Consider the following 16,850-nt stretch of genomic DNA (forward strand, 5'->3'; position numbering starts at 1 on the left):
AGACACGATTTCTGAATGACTGCCCAGATGTGTGACACTCCTGAGCCAGCTACAACTTTTGAAAAACAGTCTCTGCTTTTAAAATCGGAAACATCTCCTCTCTCATACAAACGGTCTTCAAATGGCATCTCTACAAACAGGAACCAGGAAAAGGGGCAGGCTCAAGAAGTGTGGGATTTTGGTTGGGGCAGGGGGGTTCACCACAACATGAGGAACTGTATGAAGGGATCACAGCAATTAGGAAGGTTGAGAACCACTGTCCTAGAGCAAAAAACAGTTCTGAAACAAAGTGTGTGGTTAGGAAGATGCAGAATTAGCTGGGCATGGTGGCGCACACCTGTGAGCCCAGCACTTGGGGAGGCAGACGCACGAGGATCTCTGTGAGTTTGAAGCCAGCCAGGTCTACAAAGTGAGTCCAGTACAGCCAAGGCTACACAGAGAATTCTTCTCTCCAAAAACCAAGAGAGAAAGAGGGGGGATCAATGGAACATTGGCTTTTGCCACTGTTTTGCCACTCGTTTTGCCACATTCTTGCTCCTAGGCCTGCAACTAAGGATCATTTGTCTGACACCTGAATGTCTGTGTGCCCCTCCTAAGAGAGAGCAGAGACTTTGCCTGTTTTCTCCCCTGGCCATCACTAGGCTCAACTGTGGGTCTATTCAGTAAACCAGTGTACAAGAAGTTTCATGCAAAGTCCCACGACCATGATGGGGACACACAGATTAGCTATGGGACACATGACCCACAGCATGTGGAGGAGCCTGGGCAGGTCCCGTCTAGGCCCAGGCATAACGAGTAGCCGTCAGTGCAATAATAGTCCATTTTGGACCGTCACCTCCCTGTACCAGTGTGAGTCTTCTCTGGCATGTTAACCCAGGGCCAGATATTGAGCTCTAAACTGAGTAAGGGACCCCAACACCACCCCACCCCCACCATCTCACCTCTATCTATCATCTTTAGATTCCAGCCTACACTTCCAGCTTAAAAACTGTCTTGAAATTAACAAGACCCATGGACTCTGCTTTTTCCCAGCTGGCTAGAGCTGGGTGGAGGCTTTCCACCGTCACTCACTTGCTCAGGGCATCTCCATCTCCACACACACCCCAATCCCCTCTCCAGGTTGCTCTCTCCAGCTTCAGAAGTTCTCCAACTCATAGGGCCCAACTTGAGATTGTTTCTTAATTCCTTCTCAAGGCATTGAATAAACAAGCCCCCTTGCCCCTGGCTGCAACCTTCCCCTCAAGTGTGTCTCCTTCCTGATGCAAGGATTAATCTCTTGGGAATGTGAAAAAGCAAGGCCCCTCTTCAGACACAAGGGAAGAAAGGATGAAGAATGAACTCTGGCGGTTAACAGCACTGCATCCCTGGCTCACACAGTGGTCCAGGTTCTGGGTGCATCAGAAAGAAAGCATGACAGACCAGCCTTGTTCAGCTCTCTGCTCCCCACAGCCTCCTCAGCAGTGTTTCCTTCAGGAGACCCTGAGATAGCTCTCTGGGGAGCAAGACCTTGGGAGGAAGGCTGGACCTCAAGCCTCACTTCCTGTTCACTACTGCCCTAGTAGAGAAACAATAGCAAGCCACTTCCTCTCCAAACTCCATCACTTGTGGTGGCAAGAAAAAAAAAAATCATCCTCAGTTTTTCTTTAGTTTGGGGGTAGAGGGAGCAAACTTGTTGGTCAAGACCAAGCCAATTATAAAGCACTTTTACTCCTAGGCTACTCTGAACAAACCCATACGATGTGTGTGTGTTCACACATCAGTCAACAGATCCTGGTTCAACAAACACTTGTAAATGCCATATTCTGAAGGGGGGGGCGGGTCTTGATTTTGCGATGGGTCAGCTGAAGGGAAAATTCAGATTTCGAGCAGAGGTTCCACGACAAATTTTGGGAAAGCGTCTAGGCTTTCCACCATGGCACACAGAGTGGGGATGGATACAGATGTTCTCAGATGGACATTTGGGACGATCACCCTAACCCCAGGATGTGAGCCCCACTCTTCACTGGAAAGCTAGGCCTTCCTAACAGAGGCACTGGGCCCACCCTAACCGGTCTGAAGAAGCACAGAGTCACTGGCCCCTCGCTCCTCGAAACGCTTTTCTGAACTTCATTCCTGAAAACCCAATGCCATTAACATGGACGTAGTGAGAGTCCAGCAGATCTACTAGGAGATGTAGGGCAAGGTGGCCCCCAGCAGCTAGCTCCAACCCCCATATTCGACACCTCCGTGAAGCATGCTTTCTGGAGGCGCCAATGTCCAGCTACCAGCAGCAAGCAACCCAGCCCCAGCACCGAGCCGCTCTGGGGCTCAGGATAAGCAGGCAACGTGGACACTCGGACCGCGGTGAGGCAGTCAAACAAGGGTGCGAAGGACCTCGGAGTCCTAAACATGGACACAAATGAGTGCAAGCCGGCCAATCAGTTCGCCTGAAGGAGAAAGACGGCGTTTCCACAGATCTCCATTCATTCCCTGCACAGCCTGGCTCCCTTCGCCCCGGCGCCATCTGGGACTCCACCCGGCCAAGTGCGCCAAGACCCACCACCAGCCATCACAGCACCCGCTTCCTCTCCACCGGCGCACACAGCCCCACCGATGAGCACGCTCTAGCCAGCCCCAGAGTCGCCCCCGCGTCCGGGCCGCTGCCTTCCCGGCTCGCCGCCGCCGCCGCCCCAGGGCTCGGCTCAGACCAGCCTTGTTCAGCTCTCTGCTCCCCATCTGGCCGGGGACAGCGCCGTGACTCCCAAGTCAGGCCCCTTCACGGACTAAGGGACAGAGAAAGGGCAGCGAGTTTTTAAAAAAAAAAAAGTTCGGTTCCTCCCGGACCTGTCCCCAAGGTCCCTCCTCGGGAACCCTGGTCCCACAGAAGCCGAAGCCTGGGGCTGCTCCCCGAGACCCACACGTGCCTTCCCGCCTGGAGCGGCAGTGCGGCTAGAACCCCGGTTCCCGAGGCGGCTCTGATTAGTACCCAGAGACAGTAGCAGATGCTCACGTACCTGCCCCAGGCTGCGCCTGGAAACTTCCCCCAAAGTGTTTGGGGGAGGGGCGGTGAGCACGGCTAAGAGAATCCCGGTCCCCCGTTCTGCCTGCAGCGAGCTCGCTCCAGAAAATCACCAACTTGTCTGTCCATTGGTCCTATATCCAGCCGTCCTCCGCCCTCAGCTACCACGGCTGGCTGGCCCAGGGTTGCGCGGATTCTGACTCCTTGGGGCGGTTCTGCGGGACAGCCAGCCGGTGCGTGCCCCGCGGCGTGCGTCCTCCGCCGGCCTCTAGCTGTCCACAGCGCCACCACGCCACCACCCGGTCCTCTGTCTCGGAGCTCGGGCCACATTCGCTCTGTCTAGGGAGGGGACGTGTGAGCCCCGGCGCCGACACCGGCAGTCCTTCCCGCGGGGTCCCCGAGCGTGCTGGGCACCCAGAGCGCGGCCAGGACTTCTCAGTGAAAGGGACGCCCCCTACTGAGGACCGTGCCTGGAACGAGGAGGCCTTACCGAGGGGTGCGGGCCCAAACCTGCCAGAGCTCGGCGCGCTGCAAGTTCATTGTCTGCCTGGGCCGCCGCCGCCTCCGCGCCGGGGAACCTCCGCGCGGGGAGTGAGGCTGCGCGCAGCCCACGCCGGCCGGACTCCCAGCACCCAGTCCCGGCCAACCCGAACGGAACCCGCAGAGGGGCACCGAAACCAGAGCCAAACCTCCGCCCTCAGCTTCTCGCCGCCCCCAGCCCAGTCAACCGGCACCCAACTTGTACCTGAAAACCCCCAGAAGAGCTCGGAAGCCTTGCAGCTCTGACTCCGCGGGAGCGCGCGCCCAGCCCCGCGCCTAGCGCCCCGCATCCAGGGCTCGTCAACCTGACTTCCCTGAGCGCTGAGAGGAAAAGTTTGGGAGTGACTTGCAGATGGCGAATGAAACCTCTGAACAGAACCCTCCCCCCCACCCCATCCCCGCCCCATGTCGCGCTGACACACATCAGCTCGAGTCTGGAATGCAAGATCAAGGCGTGCGCGCCCCGCAGAGCGGTGGGTTTGGTCCCCGCCCCTCGCCCTGCAAGTAAATACAGTTTGTGTGTTGCAGTAACTCCGAAAAGGCAAAACCGAAACTGGTGTGTATGGCAGTGACCCGGCTACTGGAGGCAGTTTTAAGGAACTTGACGATCTAGAGACAGCCCATACGTTGATATTCAGCACCATTGACTCTGGTGGTTTCGGCGCCCTCTGTTGTATTTTTGCATCCTACGAAGGCTGACTAGCTCTTAGGCCTGTAAGGTTTGCTTCTTCTGAAAGGTAAGGCTCTGCAGGACCCCGAGTGCCAGGGTCTGTTGCAGTGGCCCATGGGAGCTGTTCCAAGGAAGGGCTCCAGTGATCTACCCCTCGGCCGTGGGCTGAAGATGAAATAAAATCTGTTAATGTAAAGACACTTTCAACTCTTTAGGACTTGTTTGGGACAGCCTTTGGAGCACCAAGCCCAGACTCTGGGGAACAGGATAGAAGCCATCTTTGGCCTGACCATGTTCCCATGGCCAGAAGGTAGCACCTGGTTTCTTGAAAGCAACCAGGAAAAAAAAAATGCTCTCTAAACTGTAGAATGCTGGGGACACGTGCGAAAGGGGATTCTAGACAATGTGAGTCCCCCTTTCTTTCTTGCCTGAGATTCCACCTCACCCCCTAGGAGCTATTACCACCCTGAAGTCATAAACTTCTGGCTCAGCATCCATGGCAACTGATTCAGAGGTCACAATCAGAGGATTATAACTGCAGATGGGAACCCTGGATGACAGGGGAGTTCTTCAAAACCCCTGTCTTGTTTCCCAACGAATACTGCCTCTTACATAAAAGTCTGCAAAGAGAGATTAATGAAGCAACGAGACTGCCCTCCCAGTCAGCAGACTGGATTGCATCCCTCCCGCTACCCCCCTCGGCTTAGTGATTTGGAGGTCTTTATTATTTTTTTAAACAAAAACCTTTTTTTTTTTTTTCTAAAAATACAATGAGCTGGTTTTTGCAGAGTTCACAATTCCCAATAGATAATGATGCCATTTTTCATGGTCTTACACACGTTGTGGCTTTGGGGCTTATTTATTAGCTCCGGAGAAAAGACTGCCTTTCAGTAAGGTTTATATATTCGAGTAATTGCACTGGGACACAGTGCAGGTTGCTGTTTAAGAGGGTGGGTTGTGCAGGCGCCTGCAAGCGAAGTCCTGGGCCAGGCAGCTGTCAGACCAGGGCATGCAGCCGGTTTAAGCAAACACAGGGAAGGTTCTTTGGAAACAGCAAGGAGGAAATCCCCTCCTGTAAGAGTGTGTGGAACATGATCCCTGGGCCACACGTATGGGGACTTTCCAATACATGCCCCATTATGGGGATGGCGCTGGGCCCACCCAGATGACTTTCAAATTCAGGTGTGAGAAATCACAGCTGACATGCAAGCAAATTGTTTTTAGGTAAAATCCCTGCGCTGCTTTGATATGAGTTCCACCGGGACTTTCCAACGGCATTATACATGTTCCTGAGATTACCTGGAGAAGGCTTTTCATTTCTCTCCCTCAACATTAACTTCAAAATTAGCCCGTTATTCCGAAAAGCTCTGGCAGCACCCAGATGCCCTGTGTGAATGAAGAGAGGGAGAGAGAGATGGATGGGTAAGTACATGAGAGAAGCTGGTGTTGGCAGGCCTTCAGCAATTCATGAGTAAGAAGTAAATGCAGAGCTGGTCGGCGGTGGCACATGCTTTTAATCCCAGCACTCAGGAGGCAGAGGCAGGTGGATCTCGGTGAGTTTGAGGCCAGCCTGGGCTATGGTCTATAGAGCAAGTTCCAAGACAGCCCAGGCTACACAAAGAAACCCTGTCTTGGAGAGAGAAAGAGAGACAGAGACAGAGACAGAAGAGGGGTTGGAGGAGAAAAAGAAAAAAATGCAGAAAGGTTTAAGACAATAAAGCATTTCCTCCCCAGGCATTCGTTCCCAGGTTGCCTAGGCTCATATCCTACTTCCAACACCTACTGAGTAATTCTGGGTGAATCACTTCTTTCTGAGCTGCTAGTGGTACACTGAGTTATTGATCCCAGCTCTTCAGTCTTCCACAGTGGTCACACTAGTACATTTCATGCCACTATAACAAAATGCCTGAAGCTGGGTAGCACCGTAAAGAAAAGGGGTTTATTTACTTCATGCTCCTGGAGGCTCAAGAGCCAGTATCTGGCAGTTATTTTCTTGCTGGCAGACTCCCAGGGTGGGTCAGTCCGTCACACGGCAGGGGGCCACATGGCTGTGTGTGTTCTGGTCTGTGTCCCTTTTCATATAAAGTCACAAGTATCTAATCACAGAGCTTCCCACTCTGATGACCTTAGTTGATTCTGATTAACTCCCAGAGGCCCTACCTCCAAAACTGCTACAGTTGAGTGGCAGTCTTATGAAAGGTGAGTGAAATTTCTCCCTTTAATGTGTCACAATGGGCTTCACATTTCACCATATGGCCTCCTGGCAGACACACTTCCAAACACTGTGACATATATCTCTCCTTACCACCAACCACCTTGTGGTGTACAGGATGCACCCCTCCATGACTTAACTTCTGACTTCATTTTTTTTGTTTTGGTTTGGTTTGACAGTGAGACATTGGGTAACAACTGTGACAGAGTCTGGAAATGTTCTTGCAAGGCTGGGCTTGCTTTGTAGTATTCTCGTGGCCCACCTTATAAAGAGCACATCTTAAATGGGAGCTTTCTTTTCTTTCCTTTAATTTTATATTAGTTTATTTACTTTACATCCCAAAGGTGCCCCCTCCCTCTCCTCCTCCCAGTCCCCCCATCCATTCCTTCCCCTTTCCCTTCCTTCCCCCTTCCCCTCTCCCTTTCCCCCCAGAAAAGGGGAGCCCCCCCATATTAACCTTTCCCAGCACATCAAGTCACACCAGGACTGCTCTTATCCTCATCCCCTGAGGCCAGGCAAGGCAGCCCTGCCAGGAGGAAATGATCCAAAAGCAGGCAATAGAGTCCATTTAGAAACAGCCCCCCTCTCCACTCCCCAGGCACCCCATATGAAGACCAAGTGGCCCCTAGGCTACATGTGTGCAGGGGGCCTAGGTCCAGACCATGCGTGCTCCTTTGGTGGTGTCCCAGTCTCTGAGAGCTCCCGTGGGACTGGGTAGGAGCTTTCTTTTTCAGCAAAACTCCAGAATGAACACTCATAAAGCAGGCCTGAGTACAGCTTGTACCCTGCAGCCAAGTCACCCCAGCTCCAGCTGTACTCTGAGCTACTCCAAGTAACATAGACACACATAAGCAGGGTAGGAAAAGTGCTGACTTGTTAACTGTTTTCTTACACAGCATTATTATGGCAGTAGTTGACTGGTCCATTACAGCAATGGGTTTATGGCAAATTTTGAAACATGCTAAGCACAGGGGTGGGAGAGAGGGATGGTTCAGCAGTTAAGAGCACTGACTGTTCTTACAGAGGACCAGGGTTCAGTTCTCAGCACTCACATAGTGGCTCACAGCTATCTGAAACTCCAATACCAGGGCATGCAATGTCCTCTCTGGCATCCATAGGCACTTCTTTCACATGATGTACAGACACACACACAGACAAAACACACACATTCATAAAATAAGCATAAATCTTTAAGAGCAGAAAAATAAGTGCAATTATTAGGAATCAAAGTATTAGCTATTATTAGCAAGAATCATTATTGAAAGTTTTGCATATAGTTGCCACATAATTATTTATGAGGTAAATGAGTGACAACTATAGCTTGAATAAAGACTTTATAAGGGTCAGCACAAGGATAGCAGAGCATTGTAACAGGGACCCCACCATAGCCCTTCCGATGGTTCCACTACTAGCTCACTGATTCATTCAGTCTGTAAACAGTCTCTGAACACCTACTGTGTGCCATACACTAGGACAAAGAGGGAGCCACTGAGATAACTAAGGTCCATTCTCTTCCTAAAGGGACTTCCAAAGAACCCCACAAGACAAGCAGTATTTTCCCATCCTGCATCCTTAATCCTTCCCAACAATCACTACTGCATAAGCCCATCCTTCAGGCTGGCAGACTGAGGCTCAGAAATCAAGCAAGCAGAAACAGACCTAAGGTCACTCCTGTACCATTAGTGTATACGAGTGCCCGTGGCATCTAGTTAACCGTAGGCAAACCCATCATTACTATTTCCTGTCACCTTCTGTCCCTCACTCATGTCGGGGCTTAGTACACATGGGGCACGGATCCTGCTTCTGACATGAAAAGGGCTTGGCCTAGGGGCCCTAGAGGTCATTGCAGGGGCTTCAGATTGGTTTTGGCAGCCCAGGCTTCGGATTCCTGCAACGACCTGCCTCCCACCCTGTGACTTTGACAAATTTAGACTTCTCAGTAACCCGAAGTGCATTTCAGTTTTATAAATTTAGAAACCCTCCGGTTGGGCGGATCCCTCCCTCAGTAATGCATCCATTAAGTGCACTTTAAGCCAATTTTGGTATGCTAATCCATCACAAATCGACGTGAAATTTGGGTTCTTGTGAAAATTTCCTACACCCGACCCGAACCCTCTACAGGATTCAGGATAGTAAGATGTTTTCTAAATCAGCAGAGTTGACTTGGCATTGAGCACTGGGGAAGAAGGACCTGAGCTAGTTTTAAGCAAACATGCGCTCAAACATGAAAGCTCTCTGCTCCAGCAGAGCAGGCAGGCAGTTTACTTATTCCAAAAACACACTGCCGGATTGTTGAGATTTCAGAGTCTTGTGGAGCGCTGGGGTCTTGTGTGTTACTGCACTCCCAGCCCATAGCTTGGGGTCTGGTGCTGCAGACACGCCCCACCCCCACCCCCAGGTGCTTGGCAAGTGGCCCTATGGGAGTCACCTGCTTGACTTGTCTGCCAACCTTTACCTCCTATGATCGTCCCTGTTTCCTAAAAATCAGATCTTCTCTCCAGCAGTGAAACTTGGGAATGCTACAAGCACAATCAGAGCCCTGCGAAGGAAAACCAAATGAGGATGGGAGCATGGTCTCAGAAGTCAGAGGGAGAAATTACATCCCTGTAATTGGCAGCATAAAGAACCCAGGGGCGATAAAAGAGACATAATGTCACTGTTATCACCACCCAGGACTCAGGTGCTACTGGTTGTTGAAGGGCAGTGCCTATTAACTAGATGTTTTTAGCTGCATAATAGACATTTTGCCAATAAGATCAAGGTTACAGCTGAGAGTGGTTTACTTACTTGCTTCTGCCATGAGATCTACAATCCACCCAACAACAAAATGAGCTGTTGAGCTGGGTGTGCACGCTTGTAATCCCAGCCCTTGGGGAGGCCAAGGCAGGCATCTCTCAGGATCTCTGAGTTCAGCCTCTGTGTGGTCAGCCTGGTCTATAAAGCAGGTCCAGGACAGCCAAGGCTACACAGAGGAACCCTGTCTCAAAAAACAAAAGAACCAGAAAAAGGAAAAGGAAAGAAATGGTAAATTGTGAGCGTCATCACCGGCCTAAATGTGAAATTGCCTGCACCTTCTAAATAAATTTCATTTTCCTGAGTGAGGGTGTAATGCAGTCAAATGTTACAAAGTGGTGCTTGGGAGGATAATAGGAATGACGCCCACAGGCGGGTGCTGGGAGCTGACTGTGATGTGTACTTTTCCCCTGCTGCTCCTTGGTGTGGATTCAACTCCCACCACCCCAATTCTGTGATGCTGTCACTTATACCTGCCCAAGTGTCTTCAGGTCTTGACACTGAGTTATCCCAGGCCAGTGAGCTGTCGTCCTGCTCCCACGCCTGACTCGTCATGAAGTCTCTGGGGAGTTTTAAAATATAGAGTCCTGGGTCCTGATAGGTTCTATGTCACGGGCTCCCTCAGACCCATGTCCATCCTCCCTTTGGGCTGTCACTTTAGCCTTCTCCTGCTAACTGTCCTTTTTCTCCCTTGGCCTCCCAATGATTGACTGTTTCTTCCTTTAGGTACACCAGGATCTCCCCCAAACATTATCTGTCAACCCTGTAGTTAAAACCCTTGACACTCATGTCTCAAGCCTCCATGGCACCAACAAGACAACTGAGGTCTGTATAGCCAGGTAAGGACCTCCCCCATAACTGTGGGCCTACCTCTTTTCTGGTTCCCTCTCATGTCAGCTTCTCAAGTTAATTCAGACAGGACCTCTGTGCCAGAAAGAAGAAGTTGGACTCACTCCTGCCCTCCTGGCTCCGCCTTTCTTTTCTTAATTAGAGTTTCTATTACTTGTGACAAAACATTGACCCAAAGCAGCTTGCTCTTCCTGGCCTGCTCAGTTCACTTTTTTATACACTCCAAGGCCACTTGCCCAGGGGGTGACACTGCCCACGATGGGCTGGGCCATTCCATATCAGCCATCAATCAAGAAAATGCTCCACAGGCTTGCCTACAGTTCAGTGGTGGTTTTCTGGAGCCAGGCCTCCAGAGCCATGTCCACTGTGCTGTCCAGTCAAGGCACAGGGGCCCACTCTCTCAAGTGTTTACTTGGTTGAGGTTCCCTCTTGTATTAAATCCCCTGAAACAGATACTTGCCTACACCACTACTTCCTCCTCCTCTTCCTCCTCCTCCTCCTCTTCTTCTTCCACAGGGTCCCATTATGCTTCACTGGCTGATCTTCAACCTGCTATGTAGAGCAGTCTGGCCTCTGTCCCCCCAAGAACTAAGATTAAAGGCATGGGCTGCCACACTGAGCCTGCCTACACTTTTTTTTTAACTTTTTATTGATCCCTTGTGAGTTTCACATCATGCACCCCAGTCCCACTCATCTTCCTGTCCCTTCATCTCCACCCTTTGCCCTTGCAACTTTCCCCCATAATAAAACGCACACATAAACAAACAACAACAACAAAACATATAAAAAAGCATCTCATTGTGGAAAGCATAGACTGTCACAGTGTGTCCCATGGTCTATCCCTCTAGCCACACATCTCCACTTGCAAATGTTCGTTGCGGTGAGTCAGTCTGGCACCAGATCTCTGCCTTCTTTGATACCATCAATAGTGTATCCTCATCAGGCCTCCTCTGGGTCATCCCATTGTTGCCCTGGGTCATGAACGTCCTGCAGCCCTAGATGGGCAGGACTGGCCCCTTCACATGTCCCGACCACTCAAGATGATATAGATTTTGGGATGGACCAACTCAGAGCCCTGGAGCTAGACCTGGGTGGCAAGCCAAGCTGGTCAGCATGCCAGCTCTCCCTTATCCGTACCACCAGGGCAAGCTCACCAGCACTGTTCCCGCTAGGCCACCCGATACCACCATCTACAGGAGGCAGGGTTAGCTTTCCTGCTTTCATGACCTTGGGGTGGTTTTCCCACAGCCATGTCTCCGCTGTGCTGCCCAGTCAAGGCACAAGAGCCCATTCTCCAACGCACTACCTCCTGCAAGGGGCCGGGACAACTATCCCACACTTACACTCTTGGGCTGGTGCACAAATGCCTTCACCGTCAGAGCCAGCTCTACTGTGTTGTCTAGCCAAGGTGCAGGGCCTACTCCCCAGGGTGCTATAGCCAGTGAGGGGACAGGGATAGCTCTCCTGCTCTCATGACCCCAGGGCCAGCTCTCCTGGCTACAGTAGGTGGCAAGCGGGAAGGGAGAGGGCATCACCCCTGGACCCACGCCATTTCACACCAGTTGAATGCTGAGGCCAGCTCTCCCAAGCTCAAGGCTGGCTCACCTGTCTCCCCTCCACCAGAGCCAGCTGTACTGTGCTGCCCAGAGATGCAGTGCCATTCACCTCCTTGCTGCAGCTGCCGTGACCTCATGACCTCAGAGCCGGTTGTCCTGACTGCTGCAGGTGATTAGGGGCAAGAGGGGAGGAGCATCACACCCACGCCCGTTACCACCTCATGGCACATGAGTGGTAGGGCCAACTCTCCCATGCTCTCACCCTAGGGACTGGCTCATCTGCACCCCATCAACCAAGGCCAGCCCTATTGTGCTGCCCAGGCGAGGTGCAGGGCCCAATCTCCAGAGTGCTGCAGCCAGGGAGGAGCAAGGAGAGCTCACCCACTCTCATGACCCTAGTCAGTCCTCCTGACTGCCTCAAGTGGCAAGGGATTGGGGTTGGAGGGCATTTCCCCCCAGCCCAGGCTACCTCACAGCAGAAGAGTGGCAGGGCTAGCTCTCCCATGCTCTTGACCTCGGGGCTGGTTCATATGTGCCCCCTCCACTGGGGCCAGTACTACTGGGCTGCCCAGGCAAGGAGAAGGGCCCACTCTCTCAGTGCTGCAGCAGGAAAGGGGCAGAGCCAGCTCACCTGATCTCATGACCTCAGAGCCAGTTCCACAGAATGCCGCAGGTGGTGAGGGAGAAGGGGGAAGAGTACATCGCACGCACACCCATGCGCACGCCACCTCACAGAAGACAAGTGGCAGGGCCAGCTCCCTCTCACTCTGTTGTCAGGACTGGCCACCCACTGCCCACGACCAGGGCCAGCACAATTGTGCTGCCCAGATGTGGTGCAGGGCCTGCCCTCTGGAGTGCTGCAGCCTACATGTCTTGTCCTCAACTAGCCTAAGTTTTCCCTCCTGAGGCTTGTATAGGCCCCTTCCAGTTCAATCATAGAACTGAATAGGAGATGGAAGAGTTGAGGTTATACTCACAGAGACTGTTGGGATGTAGGTGGATAGATGAGAGAGAGAGAGAGATGATAGATAGATTTATTGATAGATTAGATAGATAGATAGATAGATAGATAGATAGATAGATAGATAGATAGATAGATAGATAGATAGATAGGATATAGGATAGATAGTTTTAAAGGTAGGGTTTATATAGACTAGGTTGGCCTCAAACTTGCTATATAGTCTAAGATGATCTTGAACTTCTGATCCTCCTGCCTCTAGAGCTGGGATCACACACGTGTACCACCCCACCACACCCAGTTCACACATAGTACAAAAGTACTCTACCACCTGAGCTCTATCCCGAGCTCTTTGAAGTATTAATTGTGAACAAGATCCATCCCATGGATATAGCCCCTTTCTATGAAGTCCTGATAGAGAAGCTAAAACTAGATCATAAGAAACGAGGTCCCTTAACTGCTCAGGACCTACCCCATACCAAAAATAATAATGTTTTGATTTTCCCTATAGCTTTACAGTTCACGGCTTCTTCCTTATCAGTCTGGTCCTTTAAGCCAGCTCATTAATCCAAAGGTTCACAGAGGAAATAATAGTGCACTGTTTGAAAAAGTTAGCAGCAGCTTGAGAAAAGATCAGAGAACTATATTATCTATATTATCTATCTGTAACTATATCTATATTATTAACTATATCTATCTATTGTTAACTATAGTTAATAAATATAGTTAATAGTAGTTAATAATAATATATTAACTATAGTTAATAATGCAGGATTGAGGGTGTGACTCAGTGCTAGGACACTTCCCTAGCATGTTCAAGGCCAGGAGTCAATGCCCAGCTAGGCAAATGAATAAATAAACAGATAAAAGCAAATCTAAAGCTGGTCCTGCTGAACCCTCCACCCTTGGGAAATCTCAAGGTCCTCCTCCCTCTGGGGAGTTGGTATTCTTTGACTCACTTCATAAACAAGAAACTTGCTTTGACCCCTTCCCAAGATGGCCAGCCCATCCATGCTGCATCTACTCACCCCTGAATAGGACCTGGAACCAACAGGGTAGCATAGCGTGTCGACTGCACATTTGGCAGCCTTCAAGCTCTCAGCCACAGCTTGAAATATATATATATATCAACACAGGGAACCCACAGGACACGAGGTTTGCTGCACCTTGGCAGAATTCCTGCTGACTCAGCTCTGCTGGGCAGGAGCCAACCATGGTAACTTCTCTGGCCTGTGTGAGGAGTATTTACTGTAGAATGGTCTTCTGTCTAACAAAAAGCACCAGGGCCTCTCGCCTGGCCAGAGGGCTTTGCAGGCGCAGCTTCATTTCCCAGCCTGCCACTTCTCTGTGGGATTCCTTAGGGGTAGGGTTGTCCTCCATGACTCTAGCAGGCTTGTGGTATCCTCTGCAAAGAGCAAGAGGCAGCCAGGATTCATATTTGCCAGCTTCTGGCTCCCTTTTCCATCCCCACCTTTTTTCCTTAGTAACTTAGTAACTTAGCCCTCTGGCTCTCCTTCACTATCTGTGAAATGGCTAGAGTGAAAGGCAGGACTTGACGCATTTGCAAAAAATGTTATTCAAATGTGTCTCTGTATTAGTCAGGGTTCTCTAGAGACCCAGAGCTGATTGAATGGATTCTATTAGCTTATTAGAATGGGTTACAGGCTGTGGTCGGACTACTGCAACAATGGCTGTCTCCCATTAGAAACCCCAAGAATCCAAGAGCTGTTTAGTTCATGAAGTTGGATGTCTCAGCTGGTCTGAAGTATACACCAGAATCCTAAAAAAGTAGGCTCTTAATGCCAGCAAGAGTAAAGGCAAGCAAGAAAAGAGCAAGCGCTTCCTTTTTCTATGTTCTTTACGTAGGCCAGTGGTTTTCAACCTTCCTAATGCTATGACCCTTTATACAGTTCCTCATGTTGTGGTGACCCCCAACAATAAAATTATTTCATCACTACTTCCTAACTATAATTTTGCTACTCTTATGAATCATAATGTAAATATCTGATATGCAGGATACCTGATATATGACCCCTGTGAAAGGGTCATTCTGTCCTTAAAAGGGATCCTGGCCCACAGGTTGAGAACCACTGATATCGGCAGAAGGCATGTGTCAGATTTAGGGTAAGTCTTCCCAATTTAAATGATCTAATCAAGAAAAAGTCCTTACAGGTGTGGTCAGCCACTTGCACTTTAGTTAATTCCAGGTGTAGTCAAGTTGACAGCTAAGAGTAACCATCACAGTCCCCAGTAACCAAATGACTCCAGAAATAAGATGAGGGCTCCTCCTAAGGGCAGTGGGATCTTGTTCCTGAGTTTGAAGTTATTTAAAAGTGATTCTTCAGCCGGCACAGTGATGGACACTCGGGGAGGCAGAGGCAATTAGATCACTGAGATTGAGGCTAGTCTGGTATAAGGAACAAGTTTCAGGACAGCCAGAGCTGCACAGAGAAACCCTGTCTTGAAAAATGTGAAAGAAAGAAACAAACAAACAAACAAACAAAGACTACTCAGTAGCACACAGGTTTGTGTGTTCAGGTCCAGGTCCTCTGGATTATAAGCACAAGCCACTTGGCATAGGGTGTGTGTCCTACCCTGGCTGTCATCCCCAGGTTGGATTTGTTCACATTAGGAATCTTATCCACAACCAGAATCAGAATTTTGGCTCCAAGGTAACATATGAACTTTTTAATCTGAATGCATTTGTCTCTGGTCTGTGGAAAAATGGTTGGTTTTGTTGCCCAGCTTCTTTAGCCAGGCTGGGAAGAAGGGAGGACAGGAGGGAAGGCCCTGCAGCCAGTAACAAGGTTTGGTTAGCTGGGTGGTATACAGCCAGCATCTGATAGCTCCATGGTCAGGCCTTTATCCTAAGCCTTCAAGGCTTGAGTTCTACAGTTGCTGGCACATCCACCACTGAGCTTCTGGTTGTCCATCAAAGCTGATCCTGCCTCTCTGACTCACACCTGAGGCATGGCAGTCACTGGATGAAAAGCTGTAAAATCTTCTGCCCAGTTGTTGGAGGACCCTGCTGTTTGAGGTGCAGTCCACCATGTCCAAAAGCTGTCCTTGAGCTAGGCACAGAATATCAGACTCACTTCCTCAGCAGGGAGCTTCTTTCTCTCTACGTGAACTCATCTGAAGGATGTGTCTAAAAAAGGCCTCCACTTTGGGCTAAGAGAGAGGTCACTTAGCTCATGGCCAAAATGCAGGCTCATCTTCCTTTTTCCTAGTAAGAACCTGTGGGACAAGTATCTGGAATTCCTGGATTGTAAAGCATTCCTGGCACCTTAAGCTCCTAGCCAATATCCTGGGAACCCCTCACCCACCTCATAATAACTATATAACTCTTGTTCACCCCAGATAAAGTTGAGCTGCCTTGATGAAACTGCTTCTGGACGTCAATCATTCTGTCATACTTATGGACCATCTAAACCCCCCCCACCACAAATACAAACACACACAAACACACACACACACACACACACACACACACACACACACATCTGTTGCTTCTACTCCCTTTGCCCTCCTGGACCTGGATTAGCCTACAATCCCCTGAGGAGAAGGGAGGGTCACACTGGTGACACCTTTGACCCTTGCTCCTCTAACCCATTGCCATGGTCCCAATTTGGGCCTGCACCTGTTGTGCCCGATTTGAGAGACCCCAGAAAACCATCACCAGGAGTTGAGTCCTTTGCAAAACACATGAGGATCTTTTTATTACAAGCTGCAGCTTGGGCTCACACCCTCACCACTGAAGCAGTGAGAGCCAAGAGCCTCATGCTCAGGTTAGTTGGGTGATTTAAAGATTCCGGTCCCTCCCACCACTCCCAAAGCAGGGGGATTCCTGCCTGGCAAGCATCTATTGGTCGAAACACGAAAGGGAATGTTGCATTTTGAATTGATTGGCTATAAGAAGGCCCCAAAACTATTAATGGTCTGGCTTTCCTTCCCAGGGGGATGGGCTGGTTTTCTAGCAACTGTATCTCTGGTGGGGAGGAAAGAATGCAGTAAGGCTTATTCTTCCCCTCAGGGTATTAAGGCTAGTTCTTCCGCGAGGGTGGCTGGACATATCTCCACCTAGCTGGCCTTTTTTCAACCTTATGCTTTAAACTTTAAAATACCCATTGATTTTTAAGTCTTTGGTCTCTCATTCCCTCCTTTCCCATGATCATTTGAAGACCCAATCTTGGGTCTTCCAGATATGACCCCTGGTATCCTACAGATTTAACTTTCCATAATTGATCTGAGTACCATTAGCTTTATCCTTCATG

At 50.1% G+C, this 16,850-nt stretch overlaps 1 protein-coding gene and 1 long non-coding RNA gene across 3 annotated transcripts in view; one reads left to right on the top strand and one right to left on the bottom strand.

Annotated features, from left to right (window-relative positions):
• Positions 1-3,877, bottom strand: part of Chst15 (carbohydrate sulfotransferase 15) — an 80,337-nt gene extending 76,460 nt beyond the window's left edge. Inside the window, exons 1-2 of one of the 2 annotated variants that reach the window (XM_060381254.1) lie at positions 3,744-3,860; positions 2,994-3,337 (exon numbers count right to left, since the gene is read on the bottom strand). The gene's annotated coding sequence lies outside the window, so the exon portion shown is untranslated. Of the gene's footprint in view, positions 1-2,993; positions 3,338-3,743 lie in introns of both variants that reach the window. The other variant, XM_021636539.2, reaches the window with a different exon arrangement.
• Positions 3,878-3,883: 6 nt separating this feature from the next.
• The window catches only part of LOC132653408 (uncharacterized), a 33,565-nt gene continuing 20,598 nt past the window's right edge, over positions 3,884-16,850 (top strand). Inside the window, exons 1-2 of the long non-coding RNA XR_009591154.1 lie at positions 3,884-5,630; positions 9,940-10,052. This is a non-coding gene — a long non-coding RNA (uncharacterized LOC132653408). The remainder of the gene's footprint in view (positions 5,631-9,939; positions 10,053-16,850) is intronic.

The sequence above is a fragment of the Meriones unguiculatus genome, chromosome 1 (genome assembly GCF_030254825.1).
Source record: "Meriones unguiculatus strain TT.TT164.6M chromosome 1, Bangor_MerUng_6.1, whole genome shotgun sequence".
Classification (NCBI taxonomy): Eukaryota; Metazoa; Chordata; class Mammalia; order Rodentia; family Muridae; genus Meriones; species Meriones unguiculatus.